The following is a 12,578-nucleotide window of genomic DNA, read 5'->3' as shown; positions in this document are numbered from 1 at the left end:
ATTATAAATATTTAAAACCCGTCACGAATATCACGTATCAAATTTTCAGTGCCGTTGCCGGGGAACTAAGATATTAGGAACACTCGATTTTTATTACTTTAGCCATTTACTTTTACTGCAATTTAAATTTTACTCTAATTTTTATTACTAATTCTTCTTTTTTCTTTTTTTTCTGGCAAGTTCTTATAGTTTATGACTAGAAGAAACCTGTCAAAACCATTACTTTTTGACAGTGAGATCGATCACACAGAACGCAAAAACCAAAGAAAAATAGGGCGAAGCTTAAGATACACAGAGAACGAGCAAGAGAACGATATTCAAACCACAACCGAGGAGTTGGCTGAAAACCAAGAAAATTCGCTACCTCCTGCAATCACTGTTAATCAAAATCCTGCTCCGCGTACTATTTATGATTATGCTAAACCTAATTTAACAGGAACTGAGTCAAGTATAGTTAGACCTGCTATTGCTGCAAATAATTTTGAACTGAAACCAAACACAATTCAAATGATACAACAGTTTGTTCAATTTAATGGTTTGCAGGACGAGAATCCCAACGCTCACTTGGCAAATTTCCTAGAATTTTTTGATACCTTTAAAATCAATGGCATTTCTGATGATGCCATATGTCTTCAGTTGTTTCCCTTTTCATTAAGGAATAAGGCTAAACAATGGTTGAGCTTGTTACCACGAGGGTCAATCACTACTTGGGAACAACTGACTGAAAAAATATTATTAAAATATTTTCCACCGGTTAAAATAGCCAAATTACGTAATGATATCTCTTCTTTTTTGCAGATGGATTTAGAAACACTTTACGATGCATGTGAGAGATATAAGGACCTTTTGGGAAGATTCCCTCACCATGGGTTACCGCTTTGGCTACAGGTTCAAACGTTCCATAATGGCCTGAATCCTTTGACTCGGTAGATGATTGATGTAGCCGCTGGAGGAACTATCAATAATAAAACACCTAAGGCGGCTTATGAATTTATTGAGGAGATGTCACTAAATAACTATCAGTGGCAAGTTATGAGAACAAAGTCGACGAAAGCAGTCGGTGTTTTCAACCTCGTCGCGGTTACTATGCTATCTTACCAAGTAGAACTCTTAAATAAAAAAATTGACGGTTTGTGTGGTTCTACTCAGGTACATCTAGTGATGAGGTGCGATTCAAATGAATGAGGAGCATGCACAGAATATCAACCCTTCAACCCTTGGATCGAGGAGGAACAAGTCCAATATATGGGTAACAATAACTCTAGATCTCAAAATAACCCATATAGTAACACTTATAATGCAGGTTGGAGGAACCATCCCAATTTCTCGCGGGGCGGTCAAGGAAATCAAAGGCCACAACATCCTCTGGGTTTTCAACAACCACCTTACCAGCAAGAAAAGAAGCTGAACCTTGAGGAGATGCTAACCAAATTCATCTCGGTGTCAGAAACTCGTTTCCAAAATACTGAGATTGGACAGCTTGCCAAGCAATATAGAATCTAACCCAAGGGAGCACCTCAACGCAATTACTAGTCAAGATGAGGAAGGGTTAGTCACACCAGAACCAGAACCAAGGCTAGAAATTGAGATATGCAAAGGTAAAGGTGAGGTAGACCACAATGCGTAAAAATCGGTAAGTACAGAATACAAACCTCTTGTGCCACACCCTAATGCAATAAGGAAAGACCGCTCAAATGAACAATTTGGTAAATTCCTTAAACTCTTAAAAAATTACATATTAACTTACCGTTTATTAAAGCTCTATCGCAGATGCCAAATGCAATGAAATTTTTAAAAGTGCTTTAAGAAAATAAGCAAAAGTTGGACGAGGCTTTGCATGTGAAGCTAAACACAATTTGCTCAGCTATTCTACAGAATAAATTACCTAAGAAATTGAAAGATCCTGGGAGTTTTACAATTTCTTGCTTAATTGGTAGTTTAGATGTTAATAATGCATTAGCTGATTTAGGGGCTAGTATTAACGTCATGCCTTACAAAATGTTTAAACAACTAGGCCTTGGGAAACCCAAACAGACTAAGATGAGCATTCAATTAGTAGATAAAACTATAATATTTCCTAGAGGTATTATTGAAGATGTGCTAGGTAAAATCGATAAATATATATTTCCCATTGACTTCGTTGTTCTAGACATAGAGGACGATAGCAACACTCCTTTAATTTTGGGAAGGCCCTTTTTAGAACCTGCTAGAACAATTATTGACGTTGGCACAGGTGAACTCACACTTCGTGTAGGAGACGAAACAATCACCCTTCAAGCTTGCAACCCGAACAACACATCAAAAATTGAAGGTGATTGTACAAAATTTTCTACTAAAACTGATCATATGGTGCAACCTACTTTGTAGGAAATGAGTTTGAAGGAAGTACATGAGCCATTTTCAAGCAATAGTAGAGGACCTATTCATGAAGAACGAAAGCTACAAATCGAGGAGCTAGATGAATGGCGGACACATAAACCGAGAACACACGATAAACCAAAACTATACCAGAACAAGCGTAATACCGTTCCAAATCAACTTAAGGTTGGAGATAAAGTTTTATTAGATGCCGCAGATCCTCACATTGTCACTACTAAACCGAATGAAGAAATCCCTCTTATGGTACTTAGCATTTTCGCATTTGGTACAATCGAGGTAAGTCATCCCAAGTTTGGCACTTTTAAAGCAAACAATACCTGCCTAAAACCTTATTTTGATGAGATTCATAGCAGGAATGAGGAGTATAAACTCCTCGAACCACCATGACCATTCAATGGAGAGGTAAGTCGAGCTTAGACTATAAATAAGCGCTTTTCGGGAGGCAACCAGAACACTAACTATATTAACATCTTTAAATTTTAGTGTTTAACACCTAACTTACTAACAGAACTCTTGAATATAGGTTTACCACATAGACACGGCCAAGCACACGGGCTTGCTGAGGACCGTGCAGAAATAGGGAAAAGATTTTCCCCAGCACGGGTATGATAAATCGCCACGGCCGTGCGACATGGCGGTGGGCGAACTTGCCAAAACAACATAGGCCTGCGACACGCCCGTGCTTAGAAATCGTGGGCGAACCTGTCAGATTAACACGGGCATGGGCTTACATACGTGGGCGTGGGAGAAATGAACGAAGACAGACACGGCCGTGCGACACGGTCGTGTGCACCCACACGCCCAAAGAACATGGGCATGCGCCAAATGTCAGACGCGCCCGAATTCAAAATACGGGAATCACACGAGCAAAAATTGGTGAACACGGGTGTGTCCCCTGGCCGTGTGGCCCAAAATCTATAAATACCCTTCACTATTCATCATCTTCTTCACCCAAAATCCCTAACCCTAGCCGCTGCAAGTCCACACGGCCTCCCTGCCACGCCTGTGCGCTGCCTCTAACTCTATTTCAGACGCCCATTCTCATTTCTTTTAGCGTTTGTTTACTCTTTTCTCTTTTACTTTACTTAGTTCTAATGCTAATTACCATGTTAGTCGTCATTTATCCCATACTATTTCAATTTTGCTATCATTCAAATCCCATTGTTAGATTAGCTACCATTTATTTCATGTGACATTTTTCTTTATTACTTCATGATTTCTCAAGCCCCATTTTACGTATTCTAAGTCAATATTCACTTGCTTATTATTCTTTGCCATTATAATCCATGCATTGTGATACGTTCATGCTTTTTACATTTCCATCAAGCTCTTTGCCATTTTGATTTTCATACTAATACCACGACATTATGCCATAAAATTTATTGTTTAGGTTAGGTCTGTTAGTGTTAGTAGTTGTGCCTGAAATTATTTATGACCTTTTCCTTGTTGAATTTGTTTACAGTTTACCTTATCCAATCATCAAAACGGAATAATGGTTTTGCTTGTAGGTATACCATGTCATCTTCACGAGGAAAGAAAGCTGTCGTCCCTGCTTCGAAGAAAAGGAAGCTGTCATCTTTCTCAGGTCCTACCCTAAAAATTCGTCACCCTTTCCTGCAGTTCCCCATTGGGCCCAAAGAAGAACTTTTCCAGATTCAACGGGCCCGACCCTTGGAAGTGGGCCGCTTATAGATTGGGCTACGCTAGAACAAGTCAAAATCGCGGATACAATTTGGGCCTTCCTCACCACCGATCCTAGGGGCTTTTCTTTGAGATTGTCAAGCCGACATATCTCGAACTCACTATGGAACTCTGCTTAACGTTCTATCTTCAGACCGTTATGGCTTGTTTTGATGACCCGGGAACAATCCAATTTCACCTTGGCAGTCTAGTCCGCTAGTTGAACATCCCAGAGTTCAGAACCAAACTGGGCCTTTACACTAAGGAGTTCATAGAGGAGAATGAACTCCACGCTCTCAATCGCCACATCCATCACTCTCCTTCATGGTGTTGGAATGCCCTCACCCCCGACGCTGCCTCCTACAATCCTAGCCGCTCCAAGGCATCGGCTCTCCCTCCATCCCTGATGTACTTACAAGCCATTTTGGCTCACACGTTAACAGGAAGGCGAGAGAGCACTGGCATCGTCAACACTCACAACGCCTACTTTCTATGGTGTATGTCACACGGGCACGTCATAAACCTTGCTTATCTCATTGCCCTCGCCATTCAACATCAGACGGAGTGGCATAAGAAGGGGGTCATCTCCATTGGGCCCTATGTGATGCGGTTGGCTCGGTACTTCGGGCTCCTCAACATAGCAGCCCAATCATCCTCCCTCACTCTCATAGGTCAGATGTCCCCACAGGGCATCTCAAGCATGCTAAGTATGAGGATGATCGAGAAACGATGTGACACCTTCCCTCCTCAGTACCGTCTCCCCCAATCCACCGAGGAAGAGGCCCCCGAGGACAATACTGATGATGTCTCTCCACGTCACGAGGACCTACCGTCTCAGCCACCACCCCTTTCTTGTCCAGTTCATGCGGCGGCTTCATTCACTGACATCTCTGAGCGCCTTACCCGATTCGAGCAACAGTGTTTTCAGCGCTTCGATAACATTGATGCTATTCTACAGCAGATTTGTCAGCACTTCCACATCTCATCGCCACCCCCACCTCGCGAACCATCTAGCGATGAAGATGTTTAAAAACTTTTATTTATTATTTATTTTTATGTTTTGACTTTTATGTTAAAACTACTTTTTATTTTTCTTTAAGCTTGTTTTTATTAGGTTTTATAATTTTTATTTAACAATTTTTACTTTCGACTATTTCATATCAAGTAATTATGCTTCTTTATATTTCCTAAAAAGTTCCTGATTCTGTCACAGTTATAAAGAGCTCCTAAGCTCATCATCGCATAGGAACTAAAAACTCCACCAGGAAAGGTTCTCCACGACTGCCATATCCTACTCGACCACGACCATAGCTACCACTAGATATAATATTCTTTTGGCGTAGGACTTATGGACTAATGAACCTCTACCACCACCGGAGTATCCTCATCCACCCTCACGCCAATTATTCTCCAAAACTCCAGTTCAAGGAAATTCATTCATCACTCAGAATGTTTCACTTCTCCCCCTGTCTTATATTTATATTCTTTTTTATATATCTATCTTTGTACATTGAGGGCAATGTACATCTTACGTGTTGGGGGTATTTATTTCACTATTAGAAAAATCCCTGAATGATTGCCTTGTTCTCTTGAAAAGCTCTCATATCATGTTCAGGATAAATTTTGATTGATTTATAATTTTTATTGATATATCTTAAATTAAAACATAGGCATTCATGCATTGATTATTTAAACTTTAAGACATTAGAGAATTAAGCATGATAAGTTGATTTTTAAGAATTTAAAATTTTAGGTTGTTTCCCCAAGTTTAGGTATTACTTGAGTTGGAATTCACAAGTTTAAACATCAAAAAGCCATAATTTTGTGAGATATTGAGCCTTTAAAGCATCTATTATTTCTTTCATGCTCACTTTCATTATGAGTGTGTTAGTATTGAATTGTTATTCTAGAACTTGCTCGATTATGCATGTCAAGACCACACCATTTGATTTGATATGTCAAAATGATAAAGACACTTAGGTTTAACCCACTCACTCCATAAAAGACTACCTTCACAATTAACCCTTAGTGAACCCCCTTGAGCCTAACAACCCATTCATTGATTTACCCTCAATATTAACCCATAACTCATTATTGTTGAAATCCTCTAAATTAATTTAATCCCTATTTTTGTCGAGATTTGAGTTGGAATAGTTGCTTAGCTATGTTTTATTCTATTTTGTAATTTGACTTGTTCCTAAAATATATATATAATACATGTATACATATTAGTAGTAGTGAACTTCTGAGCTAAAGAGTTAAATTCCATATTCTGAGAAAAAGCTCTGTTGTACGCAATTGATGACTAGTCATTTTTCTAGTTAAGTAATTTTTCAATTCAATCTCGATTCTAACTCTTTCTTTCAGCTTGTAACCACACCCTCTAACCAAAGCCACGTTACAACCCTCTAAAGTCCTTTTGATTTATGTTTCATCTCAATTTATAGTGGTGGAGATTTGATTTTCATGCAAGCCTATGGTAATGACTTTTCATTATTGACTATTAAGTGCTTTATTTATTGTCCTTAAACACCTCGGTGAAACTCTGTGATATTTTGAATCAAAGGTAATTACTTAGAAGATGGGAGACACCTATGTTTTCATGATAAAATACTCAACTTGGAATGTTTGAAACTTTGATGTTCTTTCAGTTGAATTTTCAATGTAAAATTACCTATGGATTATTTTGAGATATTATTGATAGATATTATAAGTTGAAAAGAATTTATTTTGATTGTGAGTTGAGGATTTTGCTTGAGGACAAGCAAATGCTTAATTGTGTGGGTATTTGATAAACCGTAATTTATACATATTTCTATCCCATGCTTAGCACATTTTATGGATGATTTTTCCTTAAAATTGGTGAATTCGATGCTCTTAATGCCTTAATTTCATATTTTATACTTAGGTGAGCATAGGAGAGTGAAAGGAATGAGAAACGGGCCAAAAATGGAGAAAATGGGCCAACATACGAAATCAACACTTCTTTGACTTCTTCACACAGGCAGACCACACAGCCGTGTCAATTTGGCAGAATTGAAGCATGACTTACACGGGTAGATCACACGCCCGTGCGTATTTAATAGCCTTGACCACAGCCTTAAGCAATCGCACGCGAGCGTGTCCCTGCCGAGCCCAAGTTTAGTCCAATTCAAAAAAGGCCAATTTTGAGGGTTCTTAGGCATTCTAAAGCCTATAAATACACCCTAGAAGAGGAGAAAAAGGGACACAGAGAAGGAGGCAGGAAACTACTCAATGAAAGTCGATTGATCCATCTTAGAAGCCGGATTCATCATCAAGACTGAAGATCTCCCCTCAATTTCCCTTCAGGAGTTTTAGGTTTTTTTTATGTTTTGTATTCATTATTCTTCTGAGATGTTTACCTTTTTAGTTATGAACTAAAACCCCTAAATACCTAAGGGGAATGAAACCTAAGATAGATCTTGTTATTATTATCTGAATTGTATGATAAATATTTGACTTGTTCTTAATTATGTGTTCTTAATTCTTGTTTTGATATTTCAGGATATTAATGCAAGTTAAGCTCTTATTCAGAGGAGGAATAGACCCTGTCTAAGAGTACATTTGTCATAATCAAGCAGAGTTGATTGTGCGCCTAGAGATTGGGTGACAAGATTTTGCCGGATTAGGGTGAAACTTAATAAGGGGATCCATAGATCGAGTTAATGCAACCCTAGGAAGTTAATTAGAAAGAGATTTCAATTATTCAACCTAGGGTTAAACGTTGTTAGTCTCGAGAGGGATAATATTATAACTTAGGGATTTCTACGGATCAAGTCAAATGAATAAATCGTCCGATTCAGAGTCAAATAACAAGTGAAGTCTAGGTGGATTTTTCCTTAGGTATTGTCTTAATTCAATCATTTTTCCAAAAGTAATTCCCCAATTCTATTTTCTGTGAATTCTTAGTTTAGTTAATTAGTTAGTTAAAACAAACCCCATTATTCTTAGGCTAGATAATAAAAAGGCAGTCATTACTAATACTTTTAGTTCCTTTGGGTTCGACAATCTGGTCTTGCTAAAGCTATACTACTGTTCGATAGGTACACTTGCCTTCATCGTGATAATAGTTAGTTTCAAGAACGATTCACTATAAATATTTAAAACTTGTCACAAATATCATGTATCAATTTCACAACCATGATTTATTTTCTTCCATAAATTTTTAGAAAACAACATGAAATATTTCATGGTAAAACCCTAGAATTTCAACCATTTTGCAAAATAGTCCCCTCATTTGAAAGCTCATGCTACAAGGGTTCTAAAAGTACAAAAATCATCTAAAAAGACCATCAAAATCACTTTCTTGAGAGGGCTACAAGTTGCTGAAATTTTGAAGCTCAAAAACCCCTAAAATGGCTACAATTTCAGTGGTGTAGAGAAAAGAGAAAAAATATGACAACTTTTCTTTATTTTACTCAAATAGCTCATGTCATCAAATACCAACCCTACTACATTTTTTACTTTTTGACTCTCATTGTCTCTATGGACGGCCATGCCATAAATAAGGTCTTGTTTGCTTCTTAAAAACCCTTAATTTTGGTTCTCTAGCTATTTGGTATGTCTATCAAGTGAAATTGAACTTTTACCCTTTATGCGATTTAGTCTTTTTTCACAATTAAGCTCTGAAACCCTAAAATTTATTCTCCAAATTTTTCATGCACTTTTATAATCATGCCATCACACATAAAAAATATTAAATTAATTTCTCTGACTTTGGAATAGTGGTTCCGAAACCACTGTTTTGACTAGCCCAAAATCAGGCTGTTACATAGTTAGCATGCTATAAGATTGTAAGTACTCACATGTATGTGTTATCTGATTTGGGCATTGAGGCCCTAGGGCATGCTGGAGAGATAAGAGAATGTAAGCTAAGCTCCATTCAACGGGACATGTTTGGCGTGATGGAGAGTGTTAGTTATACACTTCACTTTTTGTGATATGTTCGACTTTATGAGTCATAATTTATTTATGGTTTAATAAAAGGGTAAAATGGGTATTTTGCCTATTATGTTAATTATATGAAAACAAAATAGAAAATAAAGCCATTTTATGCTTAGCTTTGCTGAAAATCACAAGGAAAAATAAAGGAGAAAGAACACTAGGGTTCGGCCATTGATTTTCTTTGATTAAGGTTTGTGTTTTGTTCGGTTTTTGATAATTTCTATGTTTTTGTAATCGTTGCTTTGTATGCTATCAAGCCCATGTCTCAATTTCTGATTTTTTTTTTTATGATTTTGAAATGTGCCATGGATGAAATAATGAGCTTTATGTTGTTATATGATGAAATATGAAAGTTTGATGATGGGTTTATATGTTTTGTCTTTGGATTTTGATGAAATTGAGTAATTTGGGCTAAATTGTAAAAATGTTATCCTGAGGGACTAAAATGTGAAATAAATGAAATGTATGGACTTGTATGGGAGCTATGAAAATTTGGCTAAGCTTGTGTACAAGAAAATTATGTGTATTTTGTGATTTTGTGAATTAGGGACTAAAGTGTCAAAATGTAAAAATGTGAGGGATAGTTTGCAAAATGCCCTAATTGTGTGCATATGGATTGTTTTGAATGAATGTGTGATTGAATTAGTTAAATTTGAATTAATTTAGATCGAGAACTAAAAAATACGGAATTAGATTGGGGAAAGTCGAAAGTCGTCGACTAACCGATTCAATCTATCCAAATCCTTACGAGGTAAGTCAATATACAATAAACGTGTTTAAATTGAATTATTATGGTTCATATGAGATGAATGAATATTCAAGCTCAAAATGTGCTATTTGAGAAAGTATCGACAGAGTTCTGATGTCTGAAAAGCCCCATACGAACCCTAGGAATAGTTAGGATACATATGTCATAAAATAGGATTCCGTTATATGATTTCATGAAAGACCACGTCTGGGACATTGGTATCGACTTCTGTTTTACGTGTAAGACCATGTCTGAGACATCGGCATCGTATTTGATTTCGTGTAAGACCCTGTCTGGGATAGTGGCATCGATGTTTGATTACATGTAAGACTGCGTCTGGGACGTTGGCATTGTATATGTTCTCTGAGCTATCCGCGTATCCTTACATTTCTTAACGGTTCAACGGGTATTCCGAGAAAATGAATGAATAAGTGAATATGTATTTGATTCAGGTACATTCAAATTGTGTACTATATTTGAAAAAGAAAGGTAATTATATGTGCAAATGATGATCTATGATCCAAGTATATGAATATGAGGTTTGTTTTGGTATTTGGCTCTAAATTATAAATAAATTGATGATGTTTATATGCTTTAAATGATAAGTTTAATTGTATATTGCTTACTAAGCTTTTGAAAGCTTACTTTGTGTGTGTTTGTATTGATATCAAAGCTACTGTGAGCTCGGGGATCGTCGAGGATCGTCACCACACTATCGAACCTTATTTTTGTACTTTTAAAATGTATATATTAAAGTATGGCATGTATAGGCTAGAAGTTATGGGATTATGTTTTGTGATGTACATATCTAGCCATGTGATATGGCTAGTTTGTGTTTGAACTTATAATTTGATAATGGTATATGATATGTGATGCTAATGTAAAATTGTGGTATGTTTTGGTTGGCCAAAAGAAATTGTCAATGTTGAGAAGTTTTGGTAAGTTTTGAGCATTTGATTGAATGATGTATTGATCATATGCTTAGGTATGATTTTGGTTCAAGTTTTGGTATGAATTTATTTATGAATTGAGATTTGAAATGATTGATAATGTTATAGCATGAATTATGTATAGTTTTGTATAGATATTGGTTGAAATGGTTGTGCATATATGCTTGGTTTGGTGCTTGTAGGTTGACCCAAATTGGGGTGGCAAATTGGCTATTCAAATGGCCTATTTTTGTCCACACGGGCAGAGACACGGGCGTATGTCTCAGTCGTGTGTCATACACGATCATGTTACACGGCCGTGTGTCCCATAAGGTACCTTACGAATTAAAGTCAGTATACCTCCAGTTTTGACACGGCCTAGACACACGGGCGTGTCTACTGGTCGTGTGTGGCACACAGGATGGAACATATGTGTGTGGTCGGCCATGTGGCCAAGTCAGTAGCCTCTTAAATTTTCACACAGCTTGGAACATGGGCGTGTCTTATGGCCATGTGGGTAAGTCAATATGTATGCCCTGTTTTGCCACGGCTTAGACACACGGGCGTGTCTAAGGCCGTGTGAGGCACACGGCCTGTTCACACGAGCGTGTGACCTTTTAAAAGTTGAAAATTTTCTAAGTTTCTAAAACTTTTATATGTTATCAGATTGGTCCCGAATGCATAAGTTAGGCTTTGTATGCTCAATTTAAGTTCTTATTGAATGTGAATGAATGACATTTACTGTAATGATATGATTATTTGATAATGATTGTTCTGAATGTTATATAAGTCTGGTAATGCCTCTTAACCTATTCCGGCCACAGTTACGGGTTAGGGGTGTTACATTTTAATCCATTGCAGATTAGTAGCATTCTAATGTGAGTGGTGTGGTTCCAAGGGATTGATCCAAGCGAGACTCTAGTAATTCTTCACAGGTGATTTATTATTTGTTTATTATTTGAGAAATAAAAACAATTTGGTAGATTTTTTGCTGGTATTTGCCATGATATTTTGGATGTTTCCATAGCTTATTTGTTCTTAGGATTTAAGGATTTGAGTCATGATATGTTGATTATTACTCTAACTTATTCTTGATGTTTGAAAATGTTACTATAGTCGTTGTGACGTTTACTTGATATGGTAAAAGATGTATGCTGAATAGACTTGTGTTGGAATAGTTTGTATGCTCAAATATGCTGAATTTTTACTGTCTAGAGCAAATGTATTAATATTTGAGTTTTAAAAATGATATCTCTATGATTTTCAAATGTGCAGGAAGTCAGAATAGTAATTTGGTATCGATGCCATATCATGAGAATCGAAACTCGGGGTAAAATTACCGATACTTATTGAAGGTACCGATAATTTTTGGTGTCTCATTTTTAGGCAAGAAACAGAATGTTGTTTTGGTACCGATTTTCCAATTGGTATCAATACCGTGTAAGGGAAATATTGATACCCATGTTCCAATATCGATACCAACGTAGTCAATTTTGAAAATTTTCTAAGTGACCCTCATGTATGTGCAACTATTGTTATATTATCAATTAAAATGTGTGTAGCAAGTCTTAATGATAATTAGGAGTATATTTGACTTAAACTCGTGGAAATGCTAAAATGGAAGGTGTTTCTTTAGGGATGAGCTCATTTGTTGTAACATCCTATACCCAGCCCAGTCGCTGAGCCTGAATATTAGGATGCCACACCACCATCATACATCATACGCACTATAAATAATCTCATTATTAAACAAACATATTCTATTTTAGTTTTTGATTGATGATAGGTCATACGTATTCTAATCATCATTAAAAACATGTTAAATGATAAACCATAAATTATACATATTTTTACCCCATGTTTAATGCATTTTATAG

The 12,578-nt window shown here is 36.7% G+C and overlaps 1 non-coding gene across 1 annotated transcript; it reads right to left on the bottom strand.

The window, feature by feature from the left end:
- Positions 1 to 765: 765 nt before the first annotated feature.
- LOC121217570 (small nucleolar RNA R71) lies at positions 766 to 872 on the bottom strand. Its single transcript, XR_005913677.1, has one exon. It is a non-coding gene; the product is annotated as a small nucleolar RNA R71 (small nucleolar RNA).
- Between the last annotated feature and the right edge of the window lie 11,706 nt (positions 873 to 12,578).

This window comes from Gossypium hirsutum, chromosome A02 (genome assembly GCF_007990345.1).
Source record: "Gossypium hirsutum isolate 1008001.06 chromosome A02, Gossypium_hirsutum_v2.1, whole genome shotgun sequence".
NCBI lineage: Eukaryota > Viridiplantae > Streptophyta > Magnoliopsida > Malvales > Malvaceae > Gossypium > Gossypium hirsutum.
The sequence above is the reverse complement of the archived record's forward strand: the minus strand, read 5'-3'. Positions and strand labels throughout refer to the sequence as shown.